Source organism: Dama dama, chromosome 24 (genome assembly GCF_033118175.1).
Source record: "Dama dama isolate Ldn47 chromosome 24, ASM3311817v1, whole genome shotgun sequence".
NCBI lineage: Eukaryota > Metazoa > Chordata > Mammalia > Artiodactyla > Cervidae > Dama > Dama dama.
In genome coordinates, this window is record NC_083704.1 from 44612326 (window position 1) to 44634318 (window position 21993).

Below are 21993 nucleotides of genomic sequence, written 5' to 3' on the forward strand. Positions count from 1 at the left end.
TCAAAAGTCTGTTCTGTATTTCTGTGTCTCTTTTTCTGTTTTGCATATAGGGTTATCGTTAACATCTTTCTAAATTCCATATATATGTGTTAGTATGCTGTAATGTTCTTTGTCTTTCTGGCTTCCTTCACTCTGTATAAGGGGCTCCAGTTTCATCCATCTCATTAGGACTGGTTCAAATGAATTCTTTTTAATGGCTGAGTAATATTCCATGGTGTATATGTACCACAGCTTCCTTATCCATTCATCTGCTGATGGGCATCTAGGTTGCTTCCATGTCCTGGCTATTATAAACAGTGCTGCAATGAACATTGGGGTGCACGTGTCTCTTTCAGATCTGGTTTCCTCAGTGTGTATGCCCAGAAGTGGGATTGCTGGGTCATATGGCAGTTCTATTTCCAGTTTTTTAAGAATTCTCCACACTGTTTTCCATAGCGGCTGTACTAGTTTGCATTCCCACCAACAGTGTAAGAGGGTTCCCTTTTCTCCACACCCTCTCCAGCATTTATTGCTTGTAGACTTTTGGATAGCAGCCATCCTGACTGGCATGTAATGGTACCTCATTGTGGTTTTGATTTGCATTTCTCTAATAATGAGTGATGTTGAGCATCTTTTCATGTGTTTGTTAGCCATCTGTATGTCTTCTTTGGAGAAATGTCTGTTTAGTTCTTTGGCCCATTTTTTGATTGGGTCATTTATTTTTCTGGAATTGAGCTTCAGGAGTTGCTTGTATATTTTTGAGATTAATCCTTTGTCTGTTTCTTCATTTGCTATTATTTTCTCCCAATCTGAGGGCTGTCTTTTCACCTTACTTATAGTTTCCTTTGTAGTGCAAAAGCTTTTAAGTTTCATTAGGTCCCACTTGTTTATTTTTGCTTTTATTTCCAATATTCTGGGAGGTGGGTCATAGAGGATCTTGCTGTGGTTTATGTTGGAGAGTGTTTTGCCTATGTTCTCCTCTAGGAGTTTTATAGTTTCTGGTCTTACATTTAGATCTTTAATCCATTTTGAGTTTATTTTTGTGTATGGTGTAAGAAAGTGTTCTAGTTTCATTCTTTTACAAGTGGTTGACCAGTTTTCCCAGCACCACTTGTTAAAGAGGTTGTCTTTTTTCCATTGTATATCCTTGCCTCCTTTGTTGAAGATAAGGTGTCCATAGGTTCGTGGATTTATCTCTGGGCTTTCTATTCTGTTCCATTGATCTATATTTCTGTCTTTGTGCCAGTACCATACTGTCTTGATGACTGTGGCTTTGTAGTAGAGTCTGAAGTCAGGCAGGTTGATTCCTCCAGTTCCATTCTTCTTTCTCAAGATTACTTTGGCTATTGGAGGTTTTTTGTATTTCCATACAAATTGTGAAATTCTTTGGTCTAGTTCTGTGAAAAATACCATTGGTAGCTTGATAGGGATTGCATTGAATCTATAGACTGCTTTGGGTAGAATAGCCATTTTGACAATATTGATTCTTCCAATCCATGAACACGGTATATTTCTCCATCTGTTGGTGTCCTCTTTGATTTCTTTCATCAGTGTTTTATAGTTTTCTATGTATAGGTCTTTTGTTTCTTTAGGTAGATATACTCCTAAGTATTTTATTCTTTTTGTTGCAATGGTGAATGGTATTGTTTCCTTAATTTCTCTTTCTGTTTTTTCATTGTTAGTATATAAGAATGCAAGGGATTTCTGTGTGTTAATTTTATATCCTGCAACTTTACTATATTCATTGATTAGCTCTAGTAATTTTCTGGTAGAGTCTTTAGGGTTTTCTATGTAGAGGATCATGTCATCTGCAAACAGTGAGAGTTTCACTTCTTCTTTTCCTATCTGGATTCCTTTTACTTCTTTTTCTGCTCTGATTGCTGTGGCCAAAACTTCCAACACTATGTTGAATAGTAGTGGTGAGAGTGGGCACCCTTGTCTTGTTCCTGATTTCAGGGGAAATGCTTTCAATTTTTCACCATTGAGGGTGATGCTTGCTGTGGGTTTGTCATATATAGCTTTTATTATGTTGAGATATATTCCTTCTATTCCTGCTTTCTGGAGAGTTTTAATCATAAATGGGTGTTGAATTTTGTCAAAGGCTTTCTCTGCATCTATTGAGATAATCATATGGTTTTTATCTTTCAATTTGTTAATGTGGTGTATTACATTGATTGATTTGCGGATATTGAAGAATCCTTGCATTCCTGGGATAAAGCCCACTTGGTCGTGGTGTATGATTTTTTTAATATGTTGTTGGATTCTGTTTGCTAGAATTTTGTTAAGGATTTTTGCATCTATGTTCATCAGTGATATTGGCCTGTAGTTTTCTTTTTTTGTGGCATCTTTGTCTGGTTTTGGAATTAGGGTGATGGTGGCCTCATAGAATGAGTTTGGAAGTTTACCTTCTTCTGCAATTTTCTGGAAGAGTTTGAGTAAGATAGGTGTTAGCTCTTCTCTAAATTTTTGGTAGAATTCAGCTGTGAAGCCATCTGGTCCTGGGCTTTTGTTTGCTGGAAGATTTTTGATTACAGTTTCGATTTCCTTGCCTGTGATGGGTCTGTTAAGATCTTCTATTTCTTCCTGGTTCAGTTTTGGAAAGGTATACTTTTCTAAGAATTTGTCCATTTCATCCAAGTTTTCCATTTTATTGGCATAGAGCTGCTGGTAGTAGTCTCTTATGATCCTTTGTATTTCAGTGTTGTCTGTTGTGATCTCTCCATTTTCATTTCTAATTTTGCTAATTTGGTTCTTCTCTCTTTGTTTCTTAATGAGTCTTGCTAATGGTTTGTCAATTTTGTTTATTTTTTCAAAAAACCAGCTTTTAGCTTTGTTGATTTTTGCTATGGTCTCTTTAGTTTCTATTGCATTTATTTCTGCCTTAATTTTTAAGATTTCTTTCCTTCTGCTAACCCTGGGGTTCTTCATTTCTTCCTTCTCTAATTGCTTTAGGTGTAGAGTTAGGTTATTTATTTGGCTTTTTTCTTGTTTCTTGATGTAAGCCTGTAATGCTATGAACCTTCCCCTTAGCACTGCTTTTACAGTGTCCCATAGGTTTTGGGTTGTTGTGTTTTCATTTTCATTCATTTCTATACATATCTTGATTTCTTTTTTGATTTCTTCTATGATTTGTTGGTTATTCAGAAGCGTGTTATTTAGCCTCCATGTGTTTGAATTTTTAACAATTTTTTTCCTGTAATTGAGATCTAATCTTACTGCACTGTGGTCAGAAAAGATGACTGGAATGATTTCAATTTTTTTGAATTTTCCAAGACTAGATTTATGACCCAGGATGTAATCTATTCTAGAGAAGGTTCCGTGTGCACTTGAGAAAAAGGTGAAGTTGATTGTTTTGGGGTGAAATGTCCTATAGATATCAATTAGGTCTAGCTGGTCCATTGTGTCATTTAAGGTTTGTGTTTCCTTGTTAATTTTCTGTTTAGTTGATCTATCCATAGGTGTGAGTGGGGTATTAAAGTCTCCCACTATTATTGTGTTACTATTAATTTCCTCTTTCATACTCGTTAGTGTTTGCCCTATATATTGTGGTGCTCCTATGTTGGGTGCATATATATTTATAATTGTTATATCTTCTTCTTGGATTGATCCTTTGATCATTATGTAGTGTCCTTCTTTGTCTCTTTTCACAGCCTTTATTTGAAAGTCTATTTTATCTGATATGAGTATTGCGACTCCTGCTTTCTTTTGGTCTCCATTTGCATGAAATATTTTTTTCCAGCCCTTCACTTTTAGTCTGTATGTGTCTCTTGTTTTGAGGTGGGTCTCTTGTAGACAGCATATATAGGGGTCTTGTTTTTGTATCCATTCAGCCAATCTTTGTCTTTCGGTTGGGGCATTCAACCCATTTACATTTAAGGTAATTATTGATAGGTGTGGTCCCGTTGCCATTTACTTTGTTGTTTTGGGTTCACGTTTATACAGCCTTTCTGCATTTCCTGTCTAGAGAAGATCCTTTAGCATTTGTTGAAGAGCTGGTTTGGTGGTGCTGAATTCTCTCAGCTTTTGCTTCTCTGTAAAGTTTTTGAATTCTCCTTCATATCTGAATGAGATCCTTGCTGGATACAGTAATCTAGGTTGTAGGTTATTCTCTTTCATTACTTTCAGAACGTCCTGCCATTCCCTTCTGGCCTGGGGGGTTTCTATTGATAGATCAGCTGTTATCCTTATGGGAATCCCTTTGTGTGTTATTTGTTGTTTCTCCCTTGATGCTTTTAAGATTTGTTCTTTGTGTTTGATCTTTGTTAATTTGATTAATATGTGTCTTGGGGTGTTTCGCCTTGGGTTTATCCTGTTTGGGACTCTCTGGGTTTCTTGGACTTGGGTGGCTATTTCCTTCCCCATTTTAGGGAAGTTTTCAGCTATTATCTCCTCGAGTATTTTCTCATGGCCTTTCTTTTGGTCTTCTTCTTCTGGGACTCCTATGATTCGAATGTTGGGGCGTTTCACATTGTCCCAGAGGTCCCTGAGGTTGTCCTCATTTCTTTTGATCCTTTTTTCTTTTTTCCTCTCTGCTTCATTTATTTTCACTATTTTATCTTCTACCTCACTTATCCTATCTTCTGCCTCCGTTATTCTACTCTTGGTTCCCTCCAAAGTGTTTTTGATCTCATTCATTGCATTGTTCATTTTTAATTGACTCTTTTTTATTTCTTCTAGGTCTTTATTAAACATTTCTTGTATCTTTTCAATCTTTGTCTCCAGGCTATTTATCTGTAACTCCATTTTGTTTTCAAGATTTTGGATCATTTTTATTATCATTATTCTAAATTCTTTTTCAGGTAGATTCCCTATCTTCTCCTCTTTTGTTTGACTTGGTGGGCATTTTTCATGTTCCTTTACCTGTTGGGTATTTCTTTGCCTTTTCGTCTTGTTTAGATTGCTGTGTCCGGAGTGGGCTTTCTGTATTCTGGAGGTCTGTGGTTCCTTTTTATTGTGGAGGATTAACCCAGTGGGTGGGGTTAGACGATTGGCTTGTCAAGGTTTCCTGGTTAGGGAAGCTTGCGTCAGTGTTCTGGTGCGTGGAACTTGATTTCTTCTCTTTGGAGAGCAATGGAGTGCCCAGTAATGAGTTTTGAGATGGGTCTATGTGTTAGGTGTGACCTTGGGCAGCCTGTATGTTGATGTTCAGGGCTATGTTCCTGTGTTGCTGGAGAATTTGCGTGGTATGTCTTGCTCTAAAGCTTATTGGCTCTTGGGTGGTGGTTGGTTTCAGTGTAGGTATGGAGGCTTTTGGACGGTCACTTATTACTTAAAGTTCCATGTAGTCAGGAGTTTTCTGGTGTTCTTAGGTTTTGGGCTTAAGTTTCCTGCCTCTGGATTTCAGTTTTATTCTTCCTGTAGTCTTAGGACTTCTCCAACTATACAGCACTGATAATAAAACTTCTAGGTTAATGGCGAAAAGATTCTCCCCCTTTAGGGAAACCCAGAGAAGTTCACAGAGTTACATGAAGAGGAGAAAAGGGAGGAGGGAGATAGAGATGAGCAGGAGGAGAAAAAGGGGGACTCACGAGGAGAGAGACAGATCTACGCAGCTGTCTGTTCCCAGAGTGTTCTCCGTATCTCAGACTCCTACAAAGATTCACAGAATTGGATTGGGAAGAGAAGGGGAAAGGAGGAAATAGAGGTGTCCTGAGGTAGAAAACAGAGAGTCAAGATTTGGAGAGAACAATCTTTGGTTTAAAAATAGGGCTACTCTTCCTTTTTTTTTTTTTTTTTGTAAGGTTATAGTGTATTGAAAATGAAAATTAAGTAGTAGAGGAGTACTAGAGGACTTTAAAAGAAATAAGAGAAAAAGAAAAACAGAAAAAAGAGAAAAAGGAAAGAAAAAAAAAAGAAGAAAAAAGAAAAAAAAAAGAGAGAAAAAAAATTTTTTTTTCCTAATTAAAAAAAAATCGTAAAAATCTATGAAAATGAAAGTGAAGGAGTAATGGGGGAGTAATAGGGAATTTTAAAGGAAAATGAAAGAGAAAAAATGAAGAAAAAATAAAAAAGAAAAAAAAATTTTTTTTTTTTTTTCTTCCTTACTTAGAAAAAAAAAAAAATGTAAAAATATATCTAGGAATTTCTCTGGAGCTGTTGCGGTCAGTGTGGGTTCGGCTCAGTTTGAGATAGCTCCTCGTTCCAGCTTACACTTCTCGATATCTATAGGGCCCTTCCGGTGTAGTCCGTGTTTTCTACGGGGATTTTAATCTGTTGCACCAGTCTCTTCTGAAGCGGTTCCCTTTGTTTATTTGGCTTCTGTTTGCCGGTCTCTTCAGAGCCTCATTTCCGCCCTGACACAGGCGGGCGGAGGTGGACTCTTATTTAGGTAGCTAGTTCCGTCGCTCTGCAGGGCGGGGCTGGCGCTGCCGGGAGGGGCTGATGCTGCTTTCTCCGTCTGCGCTGCTCAGGCTCCCGGCTGTTCTATATGGAGCGCGCCCCGCGCTGCGAGAGGTTCCAGCCCTCGGGTGTTCCACAAAAGCGCGGAACGAAAAGCTGCGCCTGCTCTCTGTGCCTTCCCCGTCAGAGCTGTCCAGGCAGCGAGGGGCTTGATGGGCGCGCTATCCCCAGGTGTGGCGCACCCACTCCCTTCCGCGGACCCAGTTTCAGTTTCCGCAGGCGCCAGTCGGGTGCGCGTGCCTTCTGCCCTCCGGGTCCCCAGCCCCAGTCCCCGCCCGCACCGGTCGGGTGCCTGCGCCCTGTGTCTCGCCGCGACCTTCCCCTCCCCCCTGCCTCCTGCCTCCGGCGGGGCTGGGTAGGTCCGTAGCCTGCGAGCTCTTCTCTGGACTTTCTCGGTCCCTTTGTTCTGCAAATGGCCGGCAGTGTGTTCCGGCCGGTCAATTTTCTCTCTTTTGGTCTCCCACAGTTCAAGTTGGCAACTCACAGAAGCTCCCTCCGATTGTCCTCAGGGCACTCAGGCCCGGACCCTACCCCAAGCAATGCCGCCTAAGACTCCCTTCCCGGGACGGATCTCCGTCCTTAGCTCTTTTGTCTCACTTTTTATCTTTATATTTTGTCCTACCTCCTTTCGAAGACAATGGGCTGCTTTTCTGGGCGCCTGATGACCTCAGCTAGCGATCAGAAGTTGTTTTGTGAAGTTTGTTCTGCATTCAGTTATTCTTTTGATGAATTTGTAGGAGAGAAAGTGGTCTCCCGGTCCTACTCCTCCGCCATCTTGGCTCCTCCCCCCCCAAATTATGTTTCTTTCAACACTATTTCAATCCACATAGCCTAGGGGGAAGGAGAGATTAAAAAAATTTTTTTTTATGGAGGGATAATTGCTTTACAATTTTGTGCTGGTTTCTATCAAGTATCAATATGACTCAGCCACATATATGCATATGTCTCCTCCTTCTTGAACCTCCCTCCCATCTCCTACCCCATCCCACCCCTCAGCATTGAAACAGAGCACTGGGTTGAACTCCCTGTGTCACAGAGCAAATTCCCACTGGCTATCTGTTTTACATATGGCAATGTATGTATTTCCATGCTACTCTTTTTAGTCATCTCATCCTGTCCTTCCCCTACTGTGTCCACAAGTCTCTTCTCTGTGTCTGCCTCTTCATTACTGCCCTGCAAATAGGCTTATTAGTACCATCTTTCTAGATTCCATACACATGCGTTAATATACAATATTTGTCTCTCTTTCTGACTTACTTCACTGTGTACAATAGGCTGTAGGTTAATCCACCTCATTAGAGCTGACTCAAATGCATTCTTTTTATAATTGAGTAATATTCTGTTGTATATATGTACCACAATTTTTTCCTATAGTTTTTTAAAAAATATTTTTAATTAAAGGATAATTGGTTTATAACATTGTTTTGGTTTCTGCCATACATCAACATTAATCAGCCATAGGTATACATATGTCCCCTCCCACTTGTACCTCCCTGCTTCTTGCCTCCCTTTCCCACCCCTCTAGGTTGTCACAGAGCCCCGGTTTGAGTTTTCTGAGTCATGTAGCAAATTCCCACTGGCTATCTATTTTACATATGATAATGTAAGTTTCCATGTTACTCTCTCCATACATCTCACCCTCTCCTCCCCTCTCCCCATGTCCACAAGTCTAAGTGAAGACTTATTTCACTCTGTGTAATAGTCTCTAGGTTCATCCACCTCATTAGAACTGACTGAAATGCCTTCTTTTTTATGGCCGAGGAATATTCCATTGTATATGTGTACCACAGCTCCTTTATCCATTCATCTCTCGATGAACATCTAGGTTCCTTCCTTGTCCTAGCTATTATAAAAAGTACTGTGCAATGAATATTGGGGTACATGTGTCTCTTTCAATTGTGGTTTTCTCAGGGTACATACCCTGTAGTGGGATTGTTGGGGCATATGGTAATTCTATTCTTAGTATTTTAAGAAATCCCCATACTGTTTTCTATAATGACTGTTATCAATTTACATTCCCCCAACAGCGCAAAATACTTCCCTTTTCTCCAAATCCTCCCAGTATTTATTGTTTGTAGATTTTTTTAAATGATTGCCTTTCTGACTGGTGTGAGGTTATACATCATTGTAGTTTTGAGTTGCATTTCTCCAATAGTGAGCAGTATTGAGCATCTTTTCATGTGTTTGTTGACCATCTGTATGTGGAAGGAGAAATTTTGATGTTATTCTATAGAGGCATCTTATCTCCTGCATTAACAGTCTAAAGTTTACATCGTAGCCCCCAAGTCTGGCCTTGTTCTTTGCTGGTCATGCATCTGCAATGATGGGTTCTATGGTTTAATGGGGGCTGTGAAGAAAAATAGCCCAGTAGGGCCTGAAGCAGTTACTTAGGACACTGAAGGAAAAAAAAAAGAAACATGAGAAAACCATGGAGTTGTTGACTCTTCCCAGTTGCTACACCTTGAGAGACTTAGACACAAATGAGAGAAATAGACATATTCTTTTTTTTTTTAATACAGAGTGATCTCTCTTTTAAAAAAGTATTTATTTAGTTGGCTACACTGGGTCTGAGTTACAGCATGTGGAATCTTTAGTTGCAACTTGCAAACTCTTAACTGTGGCATGTGGGATCTACTTCCCTGACCAGGGGTGGAACCTGTGCCCCCTGCACTGGGAGCTCAGAATCTTAGCAACTAGGTCACCATTTACTTATTTATTTATTTGTAATTAAAAAAATCTATTTATTTTTGGCTCTGGTGGGTCTTTGCTGCTGCATGTGGGCTTTCTCTGGTTGCAGTAAGCAGGGGCTACTGTTTGTCATGGGTAAGCTTCTCATTGTGGTGGCTTCTCTTGTTGCAAAGCACAGGCTGTAGCTGCTCAGGTTTCAGTAGTTGCAGCACATGGACTCTGTAGTTGTGGGTCACAGGCTCTTGAAGGCTGGCTCAGTGGTCGTGTTGCATGGGCTTAGTTGCTCTGCAGCATGTGGGATCTTCCCAGACCAGGGATCAAACCGGTATTTGATATTGCAAGGCATATTCTTAACAATCGCCCCACCAGGGAAGCTCCACCATTTATTTTTAATTATGGAATCAACATATAAGTAATGGTGAACCATTATAGAATCAGCCCCTTGAAACCTTAAATTCTTACTACTGTTTAGCAACTATGCTTTACCACTTTTCCTATCATATTGACTTGTGTGCAGTTAGTGCATTGTTTTGGTCACAGGCAGCTTAATTTAACATGTCTAGATTTGATTTGAAAATGCCAAATGTAGCTTACTCTGTTTTGTGAGTTTCTCTCTACTGAGAGAAGGCTACACTCTATCTTGAGAAAGGAGCTACACTCTATCTTGAGAAAGGAGGATTGTATATGTAAGCTTGCACACATATACTCATAGAGGCAAATGGTGAGGTCTGTTTTGGAAGGGCCATGCACCTTGTATGGTTCAGTGATAAAGAATCTGCATGCAAAAAAAAAAAGAATCTGCATGCAATGCCGGAGACGCAGGAGATAGAGGTTTGATCCTTGGGTAGGGAAGATTCCTTGGAGGAGGAAATGGCTACCCACTCCAGTGTTCTTGCAGGAAAAACCCCATGGACACTGGAGCCTGGTGGGCTACAGTCCATGGAGTTGCAAAAAGCCAGACATGACTGAGTGACTTACACATACACCTCATATAAATGGAAGGGGCTATTCCAAGTAAAACTTCCAGGGAAATGGAAATTGAGTGTGCAGGAAAGATGGTGCTAAATAATACAAAATGCTTGGTCAGATCAAGTGTGCTGCATAATGTTTGATTTGATTTTCATCTCTTCACTTTATAAGGCTTCTGTTGAGAAGTTCACTCCCTTCTGCTAAGGAGTTCACACCCCAAAAAATTAGACTGTAGATCTGGCCAGGTTTGTGTGAGTCAATCCTGGGTAGATGTGTGTGCTGTTTTCAGTTTACAACTGTGTCTCTCATTGGCCTTTTGTGCAGGAGGTATGAGGCACGAATATTATCAGTGGTTTATTTGGCTAGCATCACGTATAGTGGCATATGGAAATTCTGCTTGGAGACATGGAGAGAGAACGTTTGCTGTTTTACTCGCTGATAACTCAGTGCTTTCGTTTTTATCTCTTTGTAGCTTTGAAGCTCAGCAAAGAAGGGAAATCCATTGAGAACAGTCTGTAAAGGTAAGTGTATTTATTACATGGCCTTGACAAACATTGCCTTTACAACATTGATTTTTCTTTTATTCAGAGATTTAAACACTTGGATTAAAGATATAGCTGACAGGACAACTTCCTTAACCACCTGCTTGTCCTCCCTCACAGGCAAAAGTGCTGAGCAATAGTTAGAAGGGAGCAGGAGGAAATAAAATGATGTGCTGAGGGTAGCCAAATGCAATTGTGTGCTTGCTGACTTTTGCTTTCTTCTCAGCAGTTAAGACATTCCAATGGCGCTAAGTTTACTAAGATTAATGCTAGATGGAAAAAGAATGCACTCATACCACTTCTGGTCAATAGTTAAGTGAAACCAGCTGGCCGAATAAAGCATTTAAGATAAAATGCAAAGTGGCATTTCAATTGGGTTGCATGAGATTTATCATGAAAGTCAGATGTGCCGTTGTGTAGAGGAGCTAGTTTTGTCGAAAGGAGAAAGCCAGCCAGTTTGGTGTAGCTAATTTCATTCCTCGCAGTCACTGTGGACACTAAGTGAGTTACAGGAAATGAACTTGCACATTCAAAGCAATGGAGAAAGTACCTACTCAGCCTCCTGTGAAACATTACAATTGAGTTGGTTTTTACATGGAAAAATGTAATTGTTTCCTCTTTCCTAGGTATATTTATAAGCGTACTTCTGTACAGCATTGTTCTTTGATTCATTGTTTAATTTCTGTTCTGCATGAAGTATTTTAATTTAAAGAATTCATTCTGGGGAATTATAGGGCTGCAGTTTCATCAAGAGTCTTTGGTGGCCAGGGTGAAATATGCCATAATTTTACATTTGTTTTCATCATCAATTATGTTTTTGACAATTATAGGTTTTTTCCTGTCATTTTTATTACAGCAATCATGACCGTGACCACTTTAGTTCAAGTTGGAAAAGCCATTTTGATTTATCTTATACTTTAAGTTATTCCTAACTTTGTGACAAATCTACTTCTGAAGCTGATTTTTAAATGTTTATTTTGAGGGCAATTTTACAGGGAAATTGGAGAAAATCCCTTTTGAATAATCAAAACGTGAGCTATAAAAATACTGTTTTGAGGGTTTGTTTGCTTTGAGATGACTAAACCCAAATGCATGACAGCTGGTTGGCTTGGGATTTTTCTGTAATGGTTGGCCACCAGTGAAGAAAAAACTATCTTAAGATATAGATGATTCTTATTTTCGGCCATGTAACTTACATATCTCTGGACCATTGAGCCACATCTTGGAAAAAAACTGTATTTGATAGCTTTTAGAAATAAATTCGCATAAATTGTTGAAGTTAGTGATGCTATGGCAGCCTTCAGAACCTTGAGACCTTTAGGTACAGTTATGGTGCTCTCTTTCTTCCTGGAAAATGTTTTCACAACGGTATAGTTTTATTTCATCTCTTCTCAATGAAAACCTTTTGTTATTCTGCTATTCTGGAGTCAGGCATAGATTTAGTTCTGGTTTGACTTTCATGAGTTATTGGACCATGTGGAAGTTATTCACCTGCTCTGTGTCTCAGTTTCCTAGTTTGTGAAATGGGGATAATAATACTATTTTACTCCTAAAGCTGTTGTGGAGATGAAATGAATTATTATGTGTTGAGGGCTTGGGACAGGTCCTGGCCCATGATAAGTACTCAAGAGCTATTAGCTGCTGCTGCCCTTGTGAATATTACTGTCATCATCATCATCATCATTTGCATCCTTATGAATTTATCCTTTAGGTGTTTTGAGCTGTCTGTTCTCTTTGGAAGTGTCATGATAACGTTTTGAAAACTATCATGTTGTTACTAAAGAAGGGTGAATTCTGCTTTGGCTTTAGGAGTGGAGTGAAAAGATAAGTTTTGGTTAATAAGACAAGTGAGGCCTCTGTAAGTAAAAAGTTGAAGTTTTGTAGACATGAGGGTAAACACTGTCTTTGGCTGTGTGTGGGCAACTACTAACTAATATAATCTTAAGAAGCGAGTGATCTTTTGCTAGTTACATGGAGGCATTTCTGAAGAAAGCCTTGGTAAGTTTAGAGGACTTTGCTCCTCCCCCTTTTTGTTTCTCCATGTATTTGTTCCTCCCTTTTAACTGCATTTTATTTTCTTTTGACATAATTATACTAATTGGAACTGTACCCAGAGACCTTACTCAGGGCTGTACATTCAGCCTCAGGATAGGTGCATGACCACAAGCTTGGGTAAATGGGTGCTTCCTCTCTGGAAGTTGAATCTTGAGCTAGAGGATTCTCCTTTCTCCCAGGGGGCATTCTGCCCTGACAGTACCTCCCATGAGACCACTGTAGCCATTCCCATTTCCTAGCTTCCACTTCTGTCTTGGTCACTGATGATCTCCCACCCTTATTTTCCAGTCTTTCATGGATTTGCTGAACCTCAAATTTCCTTCCTGTAACCCTTCTTACATTAGTCATTTGGTTTCTGTTGCTTTTAGTCACAGAACTAAGTGATAGGGTACTTTACACATTAGGGAGTTAAATTTGGAACAAATGGGGCATGATTATAAGTTTACAGTTAAAATACCAGTCACTACTTTCTTCTATCATGTATTGAAAGCTGAACATTTTGCAGTAGATTAGATAAGGTTAAGAGTTCTCAATTATTTCAAAAATGGGCTGTTTTGCTGGAGTCTTCACTACTCTTGTATTTGGTAAAAAGAAATCACTTTTGGCTGCTTATCAAGCTCTCAAAGGATATGTGTGTATGTGGGGGGAGAGTTGGAAATGAGAAGCAAGGAGGTCACCATTTCAGTTTCCGGGGCCCAGATTTCTTTGTGGCATAGGGATTGTGAAGGGACCGTGATTTCCTTCTACTTATCCCAGCATCCCAAAACAAAACTCTTTAAATATCTTTTTCTACTTTCCTCTGAAGTTTTATTCCTCTTTTGAACACTTCTCTTGCCCTGCTGAACACCTTCTTTTCAATGGTGTGTAAAATGTGATCGAAAACTCAATTACTTAGGTCTCTGACATTACTCGTGATTTCCCGAGAATGGAATGGACAAGTTTGCTCTATTTCCCCTTGAGTCCTGTTTGCTGACTACTCCTGTGTTCTGTGTGGTGCCTAGAACAAACTTGGTTAATGATTTTTTTCACAGGAACATCAGTTTTGCACTCCTACTGTGAATAAATAGCATGGCAGCATTGTGTAGTGGAAAGAACCTTAGCCGAAGTGTTAGGAAACATGCCTTCTAGTTTGGGCTCTGCCGCTTGCTAGCGTTATGACTTTGGGGAAGAAACCCAACATTTTTTTTTACAGTCTCAATTTCCTCACCTGTAAAATAGGATAAGCTTTATCCTATCTACTGCATAGGGCTTTTCCCAGGATAATAATATATGTGAAAGTGCTTAGGAAACTAAAGTGCTATGTAATATCCATGTATTATTTTTGTTACTATTATGATATATATATTTATTAAACATTGAAAATTCAAAAGCTTATTTTATGAGACTGAATAAGAAAATGGGGGGAAAGAAAAATAGAAACAAAACTCTGCACAGGGCTTGTTCCGGAATTCTGTCTGTGCCTCCAGCTCTCATTCCTCTGAAAGGCTCTGTGTCGCAGGAGGTTAGCTTCTATTGTCAGCATTCCCCAGGCTCCCTTGCTCTCTGGTTTTCCACTGGAGTAGTCAGTCCGTGGAAGGCATGGGGTGAAAATCCGAGAATGCAAGGTTGAAATATTGTCCCCTGCCTTCCTTGCAGCACTGCAGGTTGGCAGTGGCTGTATTCCTCTAAGGAAGGCTGCCAGGGATCCTGTCAAGGGCCTAGCTTCTGCCTGCTGCTGCAGCTCTTTCCACCATTTGGTAACTGCTGCTTCCCTTTGCCCCTGTAAGTCTGGGGGAGAACAGTTTATTTCTGCTAACCGCAGGGTGCTGGTTGTCTCTTCTTGGTTTCCCTTAACCTTGCCCATACCCTTCATTAATTCACCTCAGTTACCCCAGGTGAAGGTGCTGTCTTTGCCCTGATGTGACCTTGATAGCCCAGAGGAACTTCTTTGTGTTTCTTTCTGCCATTCTCGATTCAACAAATGTCTTTCTAGGACTTACAGTATGCCAGGGATGTAGTAAATGTTTACTTACTATGAACTGGACATTTTGGTGGTACAGTTGGAGGGATTATATCAATCAGGTTTTTAAAAAGCAAGTTTTGGTAAATTGAAAAACTATGTTATTCCTAGTATATAAAGACATCCAGGATTATGTTTATACACGTGGTGAATTATCTTTTAAAATCCGTTTTTACTTTTATCATAGCAATGTGCCTACATTGTTTGGATAAAACAGCACTAAAAAGCAAATATTGAAAAACCACACCCCCTCCTCTTCTAACTTCCCTGTATTGCAATTTTAAACTCTGATACTTCTGGTGTTTCTCTCTGTTTTGAGTAACAGGCTTTTACGTTTTTTCCCTGATATGTCAAGTTTAGCAGTAGCTCTTTGACACTTCCACTCCTTTGGTCACTACAGCCTCCTAGAATGATTATATTACAACTTTTTCGTTTAAATTGATATAATGTTTACATTGTTATGTTATTAGAGTTGGTAATGTCTTCTTTAACATATAACCTTTTGTCTTCCTTGGAATTAACATGTGCTTTAAAAACATTGCTTACCATATGAGGTAGATAGTAATGGCGTTTCTGTTTTATGGTTGTCAAAACTGAGGAAGTCTAAGTATTTTGCCTAGAGTCACACAGCTGATAAGTGTTAGGTTTGGAATTAGACTCCAGCTAGTCTATCTACAAAGCCTGCATTCCTAATTATGACATTATTTACAAACACTGGCAGGTCAGCTGTTATCCTAATGGCTACATTAAAAAAAACAAAAACAAAAACCCCACCCCAAACCAATAAAATCAGACTTGGGTTCTATCTTCCGAGATTCAGAATCAGTAGTTCTGGGGAAGGGAACAAGAATCTGTATTTTTAAAATACAGATTCCATTTGATTCCATTGATCAGGTTTTGAGAACTTCAGTTGTATAATCCTACCATTATTGTAATCGCCTTCATTACTGTCACGATCGTCTACATCACCGTCTCTACCAGCATCACCACCACCTCCATCAGCAGCAACAAATGACAAGTTTTGCACAGTGCTCTCAGTAGCTGAGTAGAAATTCTGTATCCAAAAAAGCAGCTTCTTTTTGACCTTTTAGGTGAGCTCACACTGGTGGGTGATTCAGGTAACGGTTTATCCAGTCACTTTTAAGTTTGGCAAGTGCTCTGGGAGGAACTGTGCCCATAGAAGTGGACAAGGTAATTTTTTTCAGCTCAGCTGTTTGTTGCTTTATCTGTTATAATGGCCATGAGAACATTGTTCCTGTACTTAACCCTGACCTTAAAGGGACTCCTTTTTTTTTTTCCTGAGAGTTCCCAACGGTGACATCTGGGAAAATACAAAGCTCAAATAAAGGAGAATTTTTGATGTCTTTGTTCTGTTTGATTTCCATGCTCCCCATCTCCCTGGTGCTTGTGGTAGTTCTTGTTTATCTGGCAGGAGAGAAGCAGTAAAATTCGGCCTGGGGTTTTCTCATCCCTAGGTGTGAAATTATTTCAGAACTATAATAATAATACTTTGCATTTCTACAGTTCTTTTATTTGAAGATCTAAAAGTGTTAATAGAGCTTCCCAGCACCCTCTGAAGTAGGTAAGTATTATTAGAGAAGATTTTCTCCAAGAACATTTTCACTTCATATCCCATGTGTGACTTGAAAATGCTTTTGTGTTATTTGGGAATCTCAAACCATATAAAGTGCCTTGCATCTAGGGCACTTCTTTTCTCTATATTTAATTTTCTTTAATTCCCGGCACACTGAGGGAAATATAGTCATTTCTCATGAGTGGGTGTGGCATTTTTTAGAGAAAATTAAAATAAAAGCATTCTTTTATTGCTTTGTATTTGGACATTTTAAAAATGTTCTGTAGTATTTATCAGCTATGGAACTGTCTATGTCACAGTTAATTTTCCTTTTTTTAAGGTAGCAGGACTTCTAATATATTGAACTTGGCCTGGTAGTATGGTGTCCTTTGAGAACATGTCTCATGACATGTCAAGCCAGTTAAAAATACAAACCTAGTTTGCATTCTGAGTTAATTCTAAGGTTTAATTTCAAAAGATTGTTTTGAATGTTACATGCATGAATTTTAATCCGTAATGTTTAGGGTTTTGGCTCACTTAGTGTCATTGATGCAGAAGCGCTGCATGTCTGCCCTTGCATAGAACAGTCAGGAAAAGCCCTTCTAATTCTTAGTCCACAACTGGGCATCCTGGGAAGCTCTTTGTGCAGTATCAGGTGACCCTGCTGTCAATGCAAAGGCCATAGACACAGGATCTTTCACTGTGTCTTCAGGTCTTCAGTATTTATTTTCCCAGCATCCTCTCACAATTCCCTCCAAAAGATCTTATCACTTCCCTAGACTTTCTGTTAGGAAACAGGGTACCAACCTTCACTACTTGAAGGAATTAGACAACTTGTAGCCTCTCCTCAGTCGTGAGAAAGTTTGATTTTATGGAAATAAAAAGAAACAGAACAGTTTAAATGAAATAGAACAATTGAAATTTGTTCCCTGTCTTTTCTGCTGGTATCTAGCACCATGAATTTAGTCTTTTGCGGGGGAGGAGGGGCGCGGACTTTAGTGAAGGTTGGAGTTTTAAAGGTTAGAGAATACTTCTAGTGCTTTCTGCTTTTGGACATGCCCCCAGTGAAGAATCAAAGTCTGTCAAAGTTCTTGAGATGAGAAAGGGAAGAATATACACAGGAGGGATCACAAAATGCGCAAATTGATCTCTTTAAATTATACTGCCCCAAATTTGCCACTGAAACAAGGTGATGCGTCAGCATTCATGGAGTGCTTTATGACTCTCATGATGGAGAGAGTGTGTCAGAGGATCACAGGGTTAATACTTTCCCTGGCATCTCAGTTGTCTTCCTTTTGGGGAAAAGTTCACTTAAGACCCATCATCTGAAGATTTGGAGGGATGTGGGCAGAATTATGAATCTCTAGACCATTTTCTCCAGTGGCATTTGCTCAAAGGAGGTCACATTACTTTGCTGCTAATTATATGAAGCTAGATTTATCGGTGAAGATGGTTTTGGCAGCAAATAATCAAAAAGTCTACTCAAAAGGGTTTAAACAATAAGGGAATTTTAAAAAAAGAAGCCAACTACCCTCTCCATGTCTACCTGCTGAGCCCCATGGATGTCATGATTGATGGAAAGGCATTACAGAACGCTGACTCTGAGTGTCTGGAATCCAACCTCAATCCACTTTTCCCTGGTGCCAAGCAACTGGGTACCCACCAGGGTGCCTTTGATGGTTGTCATTGTGCAATAGGGGAAGGATTTTGAGCACTCGGCTGTTGACAGATTGCTGAGCATTGTCAATTATTTTGTGAACCTCTCTACTCACTTACTTTTGAACACAAAATAAAACCCATCAGAATAAAGAAAATGAATTTTCTCAAGGAGCTAAACATCCTGAGGGAGGCAGTTTCAGGTTTTGTTAATTCAGCGACTCAACAATGTCCTTAAAGCCTTCATTTCTTGCTCTTTTTTTTTTTTCCTCTGCCGTCTTCAGTGCATTGACTTCGTCCTCAGACTGGCTGCCCTCGTAGTTCTAATATGGCTGCTTCATTTTGGGGAGCCATCCCCCATACATCCACTGGTATAAGAGACTTGTCTGTTCTTATAAAGGACTGTCTATCCTTTTTAAATGCAAGGGCCCTTTCTGGTAACTACTCCAGCAGCTTTCTCCTCGGGTGGCATTTGGCTGACTGCAGCTACCTACTTCTTCTGAAGTCGAACACTGGCACATGGGATGGGATTACCTTGATTGCCTTAGATTGGTGCTTTCCAATCTAAGTTTGTTCATGTCATGGTACACATAGAAAATGATAACATTTGGTCAGAACATTAAGTAAACAGAATAGGCTGCTTACAACTGGAGGTGACTGGGTGTGTGTAGGTGTGTGTGTGTGTGTGTTGAGGGTGTGGGTGGGGATTCTGGCTGACCTGACTCTTCCTGCCTGGCTGCCCCAGGGACTAAAGGGGTGGATATCTGAGTAGCTATAACCCATTTCCTGGTTTCAACTAATCAGGATTTACTCCTGAGTGGGATAATCTCCCCTTGCCTAGGCACTTGGCTTTGTGGAGATATGACACCCCAATAAAATTGGGGTTTTACCTGTAAGGTAGAAGAGGGGATGCTGTTCAATAGACCCTCAGCTATGTCTGCTGTGTGGATGTTTCCTGTCTGTGCATATATACCTAATGCCCTTCTTTATTGCCTTGTTGAGAAAGGACCAAATCTTGCAAATTTTAAGTGCTCAGTAATTATTTGTCTATCAAATGAATGAATATGTACTTGTGTATGAGACTAAGCTATGCACTCAATGCCACTGACTTCCTGTGGTGTGCCAGGAATGTGCTGTATGAAGTGTAAGAAACATGGTCCTTGCTGATGAGTTTACACCCTAGGGAGGGAGACCGAGCGTAACTATTAAACAAACAATGCATGCATTATTAAAAATTATGTTAAGCCCTCTACAGGAAACAACAGAAGGCAAAACAGAGCAAACCTCCTCCTATGGAGTGATCTGGGAGGGCTTCTTTGAATTAATAACATTTTAGTTAAGACCTGAAAGAAGAATAACGGGAGGTATATGTATGTGTGTGTGTGTGTGTGTGTGTGTGTGTGTGTGTGTGTGTGTGTGACAGTCAGTCATGCAGAATTGGGAAAGAGGGTTTATAGTTTTGATCCTTGTAACTATGTCTTAGGAGTCATTTGTTTTCAAGAAACAAAGAAAGAAAGTGAAGTTGCTCAGTATTGTCCGACTCTCTGTGACTCCATGGACTGTAGCCTATCGGGCTCCTCTGTCCATGGGATTTTCCAGGTAAGAATACTGGAGTGGGTTGCCATTTCCTTCTCCAGGAGATCTTCCTGACCCAGGGATTGAACCAGGGTCTCCCGCATTATAGGCAGATGCTTTACCATCTGAGCCACCAGGGAAGTTTCAAGAAACAAAGCAAACAGCAAAGAAACCCCAAAACAACGAAAGATAGGACCCTCGCTATAAAACCACAGGACAGCTTAATGATTTGAGGGCAGGGTGGACTGACGGCTTCCTGAGGCAGTGAACCAGGAAGTGCTTGACCCTCAAGAGTTAACAGGAGCAGGACAGATAAATGGATAAACGTGTCTGCTCCATGTTGAGTCTCAGTGTCTCTATCCTGAAGCGCAGTGACTGTCTGGGGAACTGCGTAGCTTCTCTTCTCTGCTTTTCCTTGTGTACTGGCTGGTCCCCTGCCTAGTCCCATCCACCCTGACTGCCCCTACAGCTCCCTCTGCCCCATTCAAGGGGGCGGTAGAGACTGGCTGGAGTTACCACATTCCAGTTCGTCTTTCCTGGGGGAGAGTATCTGAATGGTTTGCTGAGGTCAGGTGCCCACGTTTGATGGAGTCCCCTGTGTCCTGGGCACAAGATCACCTGACGGGCTGCCTACTTAATTCTACTTAGTCCTATTCAGTGGGATTAGGAGAGATTTTCTGAGAAGGTGGAATATAGGGCAGGTGAATGGATTAACATTCCTGTTAAATGCTGCTTTTTAGGTTCTCCAATTTTTTATTTTTTTAGGTTCTCCAATTTTAATACCACTGGTAGAGCCCTGGTGATATAAATAACTTAGTTACTAGCTGAGTTATTTAGCTGAGCACTGATGCCTACTGCAGAGTACTGCATATAGCACATACTTAAGAAGTATTGGGCTGGTCAAAATTTCATTCAAGTTTTCATGTAACATTTAAAACCTGAGAACTTTTTGGCCAACCCAATAGTTCAGTTCAGTTCAGTCACCCAGTCGTGTCCGACTCTTTGTGACCCCATGGACCACAGCATGCCAGGCCTCTCCATTTATCACCAACTCCTGGAGTTTACCCAAACGCATGTCCATCAAGTTGGTGATGCCATCCAACCATTTCACGCTCTGTCGTCCCCTTCTCCTCCTGCCTTCAATCTTTGCCAGCATCAGGGTCTTTTCAAATGAGTCTGCTCTTTGCATCAGGTGGCCAAAGTATTGGAGTTTCAGCTTCAACATCAGTCTTTCCAGTGAACACCCAGGACTGATCTCCTTTAGGATGGACTGGTTGGATCTCCTTTCAGTCCAAGGGACTCTCAAGAGTCTTCTCCAACACCACAGTTCAAAAAGCATCAATTCTTCAGTGCTCAGCTTTCTTTATAATCCAACTCTCACATCCATACATGACCACTGGAAAAACCATAGCCTTGACTAGATGGACCTTTGTTGGCAAAGTAATGTCTCTGCTTTTTAATATGCTATCTAGATTGGTCATAACTTTACAAGGAGTAAGTGTCTTTTAATTTCATGGCTGCAGTCACCATCTGCAGTGATTTTGGAGCGCCCCCCCGCAAGAAGTCATCCACTGTTTCCACTGTTTCCCCATCTATTTGCCATGAAGTGATGGGACCAGATGCCGTGATCTTAGCTTTCTGAATGTTGAGCTGTAAGCCAACTTTTTCACTCTCCTCTTTCACTTTCATCAAGAGGCTTTTTAGTTCCTCTTCACTCTCTGCCATAGGGGTGGTGTCATCTGCATATCTGAGGTTATTGATATTTCTCCCGGCAATCTTGATTCCAGCTTGTGCTTCTTCCAGCCCAGCGTTTCTCATGATGTACTCTGCATATATCATGATGTACTCTGCATATAAGTTAAATAAGCAGGGTGACAATATACAGCCTTGACGTACTCCTTTTCCTATTTGGAACCAGTCTGTTGTTCCATGTCAAGTTCTAACTGTTGCTTCCTGACCTGCCTATAGGTTTCTCAAGAGGCAGGTCAGGTGGTCTGGTATTCCCATCTCTTGAAGAATTTTCCACAGTTTATTGTGATCCACACAGTCGAAGGCTTTGGCGTAGTCAGTAAAGCAGAAATAGATATTTTTCTGGAACTCTCTTGCTTTTTCGATGATCCAATGGATCTTGGCAATTTGATTTCTGGTTCCTCTGCCTTTTTTAAAATCAGCTTGAACATCTGGAAGTTCACGGTTCACGTTTTGTTAGTCTGACTTGGAGAATTTTGAGCATTACTTTACTAGCATGTGAGATGAGTGCAATTGTGTGGTAGTTTGAGCATTCTTTGGCATTGCCTTTGTTTGGGATTGGAATGAAAACTAACCTTTTCCAGCCCTGTGGCCACTGCTGAGTTTTCCAAATTTGCTGGCATATTGAGTACAGCACTTTCACAGCATCATCTTTCAGGATTTGAAATAGCTCAACTGGAATTCCATCACCTCCACTAGCTTTGTTCATAGTGATGCTTCCTAAGGCCTACTTGACTTCGCATTCCAGGATGTCTGGCTCTAGGTGAGTGATCACACCATTGTGATTATCTGGGTCGTGAAGATCTTTT

At 40.3% G+C, this 21993-nt stretch overlaps 1 protein-coding gene across 14 annotated transcripts in view; it reads left to right on the forward strand.

The window, feature by feature from the left end:
* Nucleotides 1-21993, forward strand: part of FHIT (fragile histidine triad diadenosine triphosphatase) — a 1512191-nt gene that overhangs the window by 32953 nt on the left and 1457245 nt on the right. For 12 of the 14 annotated variants that reach the window (XM_061128197.1, XM_061128194.1, XM_061128188.1 and 9 more), the window contains exon 2: nt 10508-10556. The exons of 1 other annotated variant lie outside the window; for it this stretch is intronic. The gene's annotated coding sequence lies outside the window, so the exon portion shown is untranslated. Of the gene's footprint in view, nt 1-10507; nt 10557-16195; nt 16214-21993 lie in introns of those variants that run through there. One more of the 14 variants, XM_061128184.1, reaches the window with a different exon arrangement.